At 43.6% G+C, this 7,977-nt stretch overlaps 1 protein-coding gene across 1 annotated transcript in view; it reads right to left on the bottom strand.

Annotated features, from left to right (window-relative positions):
- The window catches only part of LOC106576214 (USP6 N-terminal-like protein), a 94,055-nt gene extending 86,313 nt beyond the window's left edge, over positions 1-7,742 (bottom strand). Inside the window, exon 1 of the mRNA XM_014153223.3 lies at positions 7,523-7,742. The gene's annotated coding sequence lies outside the window, so the exon portion shown is untranslated. The remainder of the gene's footprint in view (positions 1-7,522) is intronic.
- Between the last annotated feature and the right edge of the window lie 235 nt (positions 7,743-7,977).

Below are 7,977 nucleotides of genomic sequence, written 5' to 3'. Positions count from 1 at the left end.
CTCACACACACCTACACACACAGCTTGGCTGAGGTTGCACCAACATCTGGTGTGCTGTGTGTGAGCCAGCCACTTCAAGGCCAGGCAGAGAGAAAGCAGACCAATGTGCCAGCGGGCATAAGCACCCACCAGAGACTGGCACCCGGAGCTCTGCCCGCGCCTGGAGAGAAGGGGAATGTAATAACTCTATACCCTGTCAAACATGTGGTCTGTGTGTTTGAGAGGCAGGATGTGTAAGTTGTATTGTAATCTATTTATCAGTGTGAGCTGACCTGTGATCACACACGCACAGTTAACCTGTTGGGGGTAGGGGGCAATATTGACACGGCCGGATAAAAAACGTACCCGATTTAATCTGGTTACTACTCCTGCCCAGTAACTAGAATATGCATATAATTATTGGCTTTGGATAGAAAACACCCTAAAGTTTCTAAAACTGTTTGAATGGTGTCTGTGAGTATAAAAGAACTCATATGGCAGGCAAAAACCTGAGAAGATTCCTTACAGGAAGTGCCCTCTCTGACAAGATCTTGTTCTTCTTGTCTCTGTTTATTGAAGACTGAGGATCTTTGCTGTAACGTGACACTTCCTACAGCTCCCATAGGCTCTCAGAGCCCGGGAAAAAGCTGAATGATATCGAGGCAGCCCCAGGCTGAAACACATTTGCGCTTTTGGCAAGTGGCCGATCAGAGGACAATGGGCTTAGGCGTGTGCACGAGTCGACCCCGTGCTTTATTTTCTTTCGTCTTTTTACCTAAACGCAGATTCCCGGTCGGAATATTATCGCTTTTTTACGAGAAAAATGGCATAAAAATTGGTTTTAAACAGCGGTTGACATGCTTCGAAGTACGGCAATGGAATATTTAGAATTTTTTTGTCACGAAATGCGCCGTGCTCGTCACCCTTCTTTACCCTTTCGAATAGTGTCTTGAACGCACGAACAAAACGCCGCTGTTTGGATATAACTATGGATTATTTGGGATCAAACCAACATTTGTTATTGAAGTAGAAGTCCTGGGAGTGCATTCTGACGAAGAACACCAAAGGTAATCAAACTTTTCTAATAGTAAATCGGAGTTTGGTGAAGGCTAAACTTGCTGGGTGTCTAAATAGCTAGCCCTGTGATGCCGGGCTATCTACTTAGAATATTGCAAAATGTGCTTTCACCGAAAAGCTATTTTAAAATCGGACATATCGAGTGCATAGAGGAGTTCTGTATCTATAATTCTTAAAATAATTATGTTTTTTGTGAACGTTTATCGTGAGTAATTTAGTAAATTTTTTGTAAATTCACCGGAAGTTTGCTAGTTCTGAACGTCACATGCTAATGTAAAAAGCTGGTTTTTGATATAAATATGAACTTGATTGAACAAAACATGCATGTATTGTATAACATAATGTCCTAGGTGTGTCATCTGATGAAGATCATCAAAGGTTAGTGCTGCATTTAGCTGTCTTCTGGGTTTTTGTGACATTATATGCTAGCTTGAAAAATGGGTGTCTGATTATTTCTGGCTTGGTACTCTGCTGACATAATCTAATGTTTTGCTTTCGTTGTAAAGCCTTTTTGAAATCGGACAGTGTGGTTAGATTAACCTGTTAGGGCTAGGGGGCAGTATTGACACGGCTGGATAAAAAACATACCCGATTTAATCTGGTTACCACTCCTACCCAGTAACTAGAATATGCATATACTTATTACATATGGATAGAAAACACCCTAAATTTTCTAAAACTGTTTGAATGGTGTCTGTGAGTATAACAGAACTCAAATGGCAGGTCAAAACCTGAGAGATTCCTTTACAGGAAGTGGCCTGTCTGACCATTTCTTGAACTTCTTTTCCATCTCTATCATTTACTAAGGATCTCTGCTCTAACGTGACACTTCCCACGTCGTCCATAGGCGCTCAGAGCCCGGGAAAAAACAGAATGTCGTCATTCCAGCCCCAGGCTGAAACACATTATCGCCTTTCTCAAGTGGCCGATCAAGGGACACTGGGCTTATGCGCGTGACCCGACCGCCCCCGCCTTTGGGATTTTTTCCACTGTTTGCCGAAAAGGAGATTCCCTGTCGGAATATTATCGCTTTTCTACGAGAAAAATGTTGTAAAAATTGATTTTAAACAGCGGTTGACATGCTTCGAAGTACGGTAATGGAATATTTAGAATTTTATTGTCACGAATTGCGCCATGCGCGCGACACTTCTTTACTATTTCGGATAGTGTCTGGAACGCACGAACAAAACGCCGCTATTCGGATATAACGATGGATTATTTTGGACCAAACCAACATTTGTTATTGAAGTAGCAGTCCTGGGTGTGCATTCTGACGAAGACAACAAAAGGTAATCAAACTTCTATAATAGTAAATATGATTATGGTGAGTGCTAAACTTGCCGGGTGTCTAAATAGCGAGCCCGTGATGCCTGGGCTATGTACTTAGAATATTGCAAAATGTGCTTTCACCAAAAAGCCATTTTAAAATCGGACATATCGAGTGCATAGAGGAGGTCTGTATCTATAATTCTTAAAATAATTGTTATGCTTTTTGTGAACGTTTATCGTGAGTAATTTAGTAAAATGTTACCGAATTCCCCGGAAGATTGCGGGGGGTATGCTAGTTCTGAACGTCACATGCTAATGTAAAAAGCTGGCGTCCCACCTAGCCCATAGAGGTTAATGAGAGTCTTGTCTTTAAAATGGTGTAAAATAGTCATATGTTTGAGAAATTGAAGTAATAGCATTTCTAAGGTATTTGAATAACGCGCCACGGGATTCCACTGGCTGTTACGTAGGTGGGACGAAATCGTCCCACTGGCCCTAGAGAAGTTAAGGTCACATTTAAAGGGCATTTTGTCTCCGGCAGTGTTTTCTGTGTGGGGAAAAGGAGAAACCAAACCCTCCACCCACTCAGTGCCCACAGCACCATTTTGCAGACTGTGTGTGTGTGTCTGTGTGTTTTATTACAGAGAGAACCCATAGCAAGGGCCTGGTTGCTATGCTACGGAAGTTCAGCCGGGACCAGCTTTTCAGGCAGTCAAAGAAACCCCTCCAACTCACACAAGACACTGCCCAGACGGACAGACAGACTGCTCTTTCATTACAAACACACACACATCTACACACTAGTTCTGTCTCTGTGGAGAGGCACGACAAGAGGCACGACTGCTCTTTGTGCCAACTGTGTACAGATCCCATGTGGAAAAGTGTGTGTGTGTGTGTGTGTGTGTGTGTGTGTGTGTGAGAGAAACAGAGAGGGGCAGATGACAGGGGAGGAGAGGAGATCATTGTGGCTGCTGACCCTTGCCTGAGTACTGCAAGCTGCTCTGTTTCCTCAGTCATGGTATCAGGGCAGAAAGACAGAGATCCTTAGCATTGTCCAACAACTATGAAATAAGGAACCATGTTTGAAATGGCACTAGGGGTATTTTAAGTGTTTTTAGTCTATATGTCATGGTATGCTATGCAGTAGTAGCTAATAGGCTTAGTAGTACAAATGAATGAATGGACATAAATAGGATACATACAGGTGATGATTCATTCACTGACTTTGTTTATCAGGACGATTCTAACATTGGAAAGGGGCGGTGAGTGAGTTCTCCTTTTCCATTCAACATAAACTCGCTGCATTCATTGTGCAAACGTGAATATGCAGCTTTAAAATTGTGTTTTTACAACATAACTGTTCATAATCAACCAATGAAAGCGGTTGAGATAGAAAAGTTATGGCTGGATGGGGCTACTTTCCTTTCCAGTCCAACACTGTTCAAAAATATAGACCAAATCCCCTGTTGCAACAAATAGACCGAGCTGTACAGGTGGTGCAGGGCAGGCATGAGCTGCTCTTTCTTGTGTAACTGTTTCATATTCTGAAATGTTGGTATAAATAGGGGGAAATACATTTCTAGTATCCAATTTGCGTTAGCTTTACAGGTAGCAAGGATAATTAATCTCGCTAAATGGCCACATCTGGATGCTTTGCCCGTCAATATTAATGGACTGCAGCACAGAGATGTATCGATATAAACAATTCACCATGAACCACAACTTCCTCATCAACGCCTGGAATTGTCTGCATCAACAAACAATACTGACCATAGCTCCCACTCCCACTGCTCAACATGTCATGCCCTTCATCAGCATGACTATGCACAACTATCTGGGTGGACACCTGCGTCTTCATTTTATGAAGGGCAGTAAAAGTAGCCCGGCTAGAAACAGCGTTAGCCCACCTAGCCAACATTAGCCACAACGAATTGAGCTTTGTAACATATAATAAACTATTGCAAATTCGTAGCATATCGTACAAATTGGAATTCGTAACATATCGTACAAATTGGAGGATGCACATCCACAAATGAATACATACCATATATGGGTGTGAACATTTAAACATTAAAAAGTTTAAACTAAATTGGGATCCTAACATTCAGAAAAAAAATCCCTTCCTGAAAAACATTTTTTTTTATTCCCAAAATGTAAATCACAGTGCGGTTATCACAGAATTAACACTAACAGGTCCCGATCATCATCATAAACGGAAAATACAAATGAAAAAATACCTTACGCAACAATGCTGCAATGTGAGGAGAAAAATACATGTTAGCTCCTTCATTAACAGGAGCTGTAATGCCTGAGGGGAAAGCGAGAGGCTCGAAGCAGCACACGTCTGTGACTAGGGGAGCAGGAAGAGGAACAGATAGCAACCAGATCGACTCACATTGATAGTTATTTATCATCTCATTACATAGTACCTGTTTTGACTTGCATCAAACTGAGAGACGCTAGTTAAGCTAGCTAACGTTAGCTAGGCTAACTGAGACAACATAACTCACCTTCTGAAACCTACAGTAAATAACAACTCCATTCAGATTATTCATTACAGTTCACCTGTTGGCTCTTGGTGTTGTAGCTTGTCCTTAGAACTAAAAGTTAATGCTGTCTTTTTAATTCCATCTTCCATTGATTAGCCTACTGATACACTACATGGCCCTTCAACTTAGTGGACTTGGCTATTTCAGCCACACCCGTTGCTGACAGGTGTATAAGATCGAGCACAAAGCCCTGCAATCTCCATAGACAAACATTGGCACCTTTCCAACAAGTCACTGTTACATTTCTGCCTTACTAGAGTTGCCCCGGTTAACTGTAAGTGGTAGGCCACACAAGCTCACAGAACAGGAAGTGCTGAAGCACCTAAAAACCACCTGTCCTTGGTTGCAACACTCACTACCGAGTTCCAAACTGCCTCTGGAAGCAACGTCAACACAAGAACTGTTCGTCGGGAGCTTCATGAAATGGGTTTCCATGGCCGAGCAGCCGCACACAAGCCTACGATCACCATGCACAATGCTAAGCGTTGGCTGGAGTGGTGTAAAGCTCGCGGCCATAGGACTCTGGAGCAGTGAAAACGCGTTCTCTGGAGTGATGAATGACACTTAACCATCTGGCAGTCGTACGGACAAATCAGGGTTTGGTGGATGCCAGGAGAACGCTACCTGCCCGAATGTAGTGCCAACTGTAAAGTTTGGTGGAAGAGGAATAATGGTCTGGGGCTGTTTTTCATGGTTCGGGCTAGGCCCCTTAGCTCCAGTGAAGGGAAATCTTAAAGCTAAAGCATACAATTACATTCTAGATGATTCTGTGCTTCCAACTTTGTGGCTACAGTTTGGGGAAGGCCCTTTCCTGTTTCAGCATGACAATGCCCCCATGCACAAAGCAAGGTCCATACAGAAGTGGTTCATCGAGATCGATGTGGAATAACTTGACTGGCCCCTGACCTCAACCCCATCGAACACCTTTGGGATGACTTGGAACGCCAAGTGCAAGCCAGGCCTAATCACCCAACATCAGTGCCCGACTTCTCTAATGCTCTTCTGGCTAAATGGAAGCAAGTCCCTGCAGCAATGTTCCAACAGCTAGTGGAAAGCCTTCCCAGAAGAGTGGAGGCTGTTATAGCAGAAGAGGGAAACAACTCCATATTAATGCCCATGATTTTGGAATGAGATGTTCAACAAGCAGGTACCCACATACTTTTGTACATGTAGTGTATATCCTAATGACTTGCCATAGGGAAGCTCTGACTGTAGCCTAGTAACAGTTTGATGACTTGTGATTGGACCAGTAGCGTAAATTATACCCTTTTCTCTCACCGCAGGAAGCCCGATGTAGACCATCTCCACTGTGAATTCAAGTGGACTTTAATGAATTTCGTATCATTTGAATGGAAAACCGAGAATTAAACGTTAATTGTTTTCCCATTTGTCACATCTAATACCAAAGGAAACATAACATATACTAAATGGAGGGACAGATTTACATGAACTATGTTAGGTCTACCACTGAATCCAGGATGCGTGTGTTAATGCAGATAATTCCAAACTAAATCCAACGCGTCGCATTGGTCTCCTCACTAAAGTGGAAGGCATAGCCTACCTATGGACGACACAGCTCGTTGCTAAATCTTTTTTTTTTAAAAGGCTTTACTTTAAACGATGCATCTGTCAGCAAATGGCGTATATTTGTTTGAAGCAGGAGGCTGTGGTCGTCGTTCAGGCCATTCTGCGGGCAGGGACACGACCGGAGGGCTCGTCAGCCACTGCACGAGAACCGCGATACTCAGCGACAACGCTGACAGTACCGCACAGTGACACAGTGGAACACAGTAACGTCCACTACCGGTCATAAACAGGCTATGATTTGTTTGTGATCTGCTCTCATGCTTCTGGGTGGAAGCCAGGCAGGAAACTTTCATTCCTGGGTGACATTTGTGAAACAATGTATCGGTTTGCGAGTTCTATGTTTGCAATTTCGCTCTTTGTGGCATGGCTACAAACTATCCCTAAAGCAGTTTTTTTTCTCGGCCGAGCCATAAAGCCAAGAATGTGTTAAACCGCATTATCCCGAAACGGGACAGGACTGAGCCATTCCCTCTCCCATGCGGCTCATCGCTACTACAGTAGCCTGTAGTCCCAGACGTGGCCTTATTTACTCACAACACAGCCACATGCGCAAAATACCATTCAACAACTCTAATTCAAATCACTTAATTCTACAATTGATCCCCTTAAATCAATTAGGCTACAGGAGAAACGTTGAAAGCCCCACGAAACGTCAAATGAGTGAAAGGAAAGCCAAGCCAACCAGAGCCGCGGAACGCAGGTCTGTGACCAATGGGAGAGCTTGATTCGTGGTTCTGCAGTCTGTCAACATCGACCCTGCTGCAGGAGGCCGTCCGGGGGTTTGGCTAGGTACTGTAGGCCTCGATGAATAGAAATAACAACAAAGTTTGAAGCTATTAAACCATATTCCCGATTGTAAACAAAAAACGGGAAGAATCCCGCATACCGAGTCGTTCAGTGCGGACAACAGTACACGAACGCGTTCCCGTCACATATGCCACTTTCAAAGCCGCAGTCCGCTTGCTAGCGCTTAGCCAACAGCAGTACACCGACATCCATATCGGGGAAGTTCATAAGTTACATTTCCCAGAACATTTCGAAAATGGAAAGGACAGGTTTACCTTGTTCTAACTCGACGTGTCCGTCCTGATCACATCGCTGCGTGTGTTTTCCCGGCCAAACTGGAGTAAAACATGTCCATTGTCCCGTAGCAGGAAGTCAGCGCTCTCCCAGAACAGAAGACTTGTCAAACTCACTATGAACCCCTGCAGGGCGCTGTGTAATCAATCCCAGTCCAGGTAGCACTGCGCCGCCCGACACGCTCATCTCACCCGCCATGTTGGATCCGAAACGAGGTTGCGTCACATAGGTGGCGAATAGTAAATGACCATTAGTTGTCACTTGCGCCTTTTCATTTGATAGAAGAAAAAATGAACAACAAAGGAAAAGTCGTCTCATAGTCTTCATAGGCATCATGAAAAGAACAGCGCACGAGTCTTGCTAATAGCCTGTTAAATCAACCTGGTAGCCTATAAATTCATGATATTGATATTAAAGGGGAAAAAAACTATTTCTC

Source organism: Salmo salar, chromosome 17 (assembly GCF_965601325.2).
Source record: "Salmo salar chromosome 17, fSalSal1, whole genome shotgun sequence".
In the NCBI taxonomy this organism is placed as follows: domain Eukaryota; kingdom Metazoa; phylum Chordata; class Actinopteri; order Salmoniformes; family Salmonidae; genus Salmo; species Salmo salar.
Note: the sequence above shows the minus strand (reverse complement) of the source record. Positions and strands in the feature narration are given on the sequence as shown.